A 2556-nucleotide genomic window follows, 5' to 3' on the forward strand; every position below is an offset into this window, starting at 1 on the left:
TCAGGGAGAGCCCGGAAGCACAGCCTCTGCACTGGAAGCATATCTGGTCTGATGCAGAAGGCTCAGCTCTTGCCTTGACTTGCTCCCAATCCAATGAGGGAGGTGCAGCCTCCCAAAAACAGGTTCCCACAACAGTGGCAATAGCAGACTTTTAACCAGCACGTTAGTGTCCTCAAACTTTAATGCATGTCCAGTTCACCGGGGATCTTTTAAAATACAGATTTCATTCTGCAGGCCTGGGGAGAGGCCTGAGATTCTCCATGTCTAACAAGGCTCTGATGATGCGAGTGCTGCTGGTGGTATGTGAGGAACGAGAGAAGAGAGATGTATCCAGGGTGTAGACAGCTAACTTCCACTAGCTGCTCTGCTGACAGAAAGAGCCCTGACCTGGGGCTACCCGGGCGGGCTCCTTGGAAGAAGTAGGGGAGAATCTGATCGGCAGAGGGAGAAGTCTGGAGCCAACTGGCCGTAGGCTCAAATCTTGCTTCTGGCATTTAATAGCTGTGTGGCTCTGGGAAAGTTTCTTGACCTCTCTGAAGTGAGGGAGACAACCACGCCCACCTCACAGAGTGGTGTGGGCCGACGAAGCACTAGCACACCCCTGGCACACGCCTGGCACATGGGAGGGGCTCAAGACATGCCAGCCACTGCTTTTATAATAAACTATAACCATTGTGCCCACCACTGGGAGGGCAGAGCTTCAGAGAGAGTTGGAAGAAGGCTGCTCCTAAAGTCAGGGACGCAGAGAGGCCCCGGGAGTCAGATGGCCATAGAGGTACCGGGCCAGTCCTCGACCTTTCTGAGACTCAGTTTCCTCACCTGTAAAGTGGGGAATCCCAGCATCGCCTGTCTCTAGATGGCAATGAGAGGTCAGGAAATCACACACTGATAGCACAGCCGGGCACACGGTACGCGCTCCAGGAAGCGCTCTCCGGGGTGGGGGTGGGGGTGGGGGACCGCGGGGCCAGGGGCCGCCCGCCCGCCCGGGGAGGGGGGGGTGGCCAAGCGCAGGAAGCCCGCGCGCCCGCCCCGCCCCCACCCCCACCCCGAGGCCGCCTTTGAGCCCAGCGCCGCGCTTTGAAGTCCCAGATGGGCCTGGAGGAAAGAGGATCCCCGCGCCCAGCCCCCAGCCCGCACCTGGATAAACACGCGCCGCCGGCCCCGCCGCCGGCCCCGGACCGACGGCCTGGCGGCAGGGACGGCCGGGCGGCCGGAGCGGCCCGGCAGCGGCTCACTTCAAAGCGCCCGCGGCCGCCCGCGGGAGGGGCCCTAATCAGGCCCGGCTGCCGCCGCGCGGGCGCCCCGCCCCGCCTCGCCTCGCCTCGCCTCGCCCCTCCCGCCCCGCGCCGCCCGCCATCTGCTCCGCGTTAGAGCGCGCACCGGTGGGGGCGGGGACGCGCGGCGCGGCCGCGCGAGGCTGCGTCAGCGCCCCCAGCGAGCTCCGGGCGTCACCCCTTCATTCATTCCGTCGTGAATTCAGCAAGCGCTCCTTGCGTGCCTGGTGCGTGCAGGGGCAAAGGAAATACAGTTCGTTCGTTCGTTCGTTCATTTACTGAACTCCTACTTATATACTAACAGACCAGGGATACAATTCATTCCTGCATGCATGCATTCATCCGGTAAGCAATGTTTGAGTGTCTACTAGGTGCTGAATGCTGGCCCCGGGTTCGTCTCCCTCCAGCCCCACACACCGGCCACACCCAGGCCACCCACAAGCTCCTCCTTAATGGCTCTCTCTCACCTTCATGTTTTAGCACTTGTCTCTGCGTAAAATGCCTTCCTCTGCCCTGAACAGACTCCTACTCATCCTGCAAGAGCCCAATCTTTACGTTTCCTCGCTGTCTCTCCCAGTCTCCATCCTACACCTACAGAGGGTCTCCTTCCTACTGAAGAACACATGGCCTTGAATGACAGTGATTTATTCCTTTGCAGGATCTGTGTGCCTCCCAGACTGACAGCTCCAACCTGGGCCCTGCCAGTCAGCAACTGTGTGGCTCTGCAACCTCTCTGTGCCTCAGTTCTCTGATCTAGAATCAAGAAGGGACAAGAACCACTTCGCAGGCTTGTGGGATAGATGACAGGTCTGACACAAGGCTAGGCCTGGACAACAGCCTGGATAAAGGCAGGAGTGGTGGTCTGATTCTCTTTTCAGCCCTGTGACTCCATGCACAAAGCTCAGTGCATGCTCCCTCCTCCAGGAAGCCCTCCTGATCTCCTGAGAACAGATCTCCTTCTGCTGAGATCCTGCCAGTCTGACTCAGCCTATTGGCCTGGTATCCAGTCGCTTCTGACCGCTCGGGACCTGCCAGGCCACTACGCTGAGCTCCATGCTCCAGATAGCAGGGAGCTGGCACTGTGCATATTTTCTCCCCCTTCAGCGCCTGGCACATTACGTAGCACACACTGGATCCGGTAAATGAACATCCCTCTCGGGCCTTGCTCTGCCCGGTAGGGAGCTCAGGCTGATAAATAGGCTGTTCAGGTGCTAGGCTCTCACCCCTAGGGGCACAAGGAGGTGCCTGAATCAGGGGCTTCCCGGCCACAAGAGGGGTGAGG

Source organism: Hyaena hyaena, unplaced genomic scaffold (genome assembly GCF_003009895.1).
Source record: "Hyaena hyaena isolate Hyena2069 unplaced genomic scaffold, ASM300989v1 scaffold_7, whole genome shotgun sequence".
Classification (NCBI taxonomy): domain Eukaryota; kingdom Metazoa; phylum Chordata; class Mammalia; order Carnivora; family Hyaenidae; genus Hyaena; species Hyaena hyaena.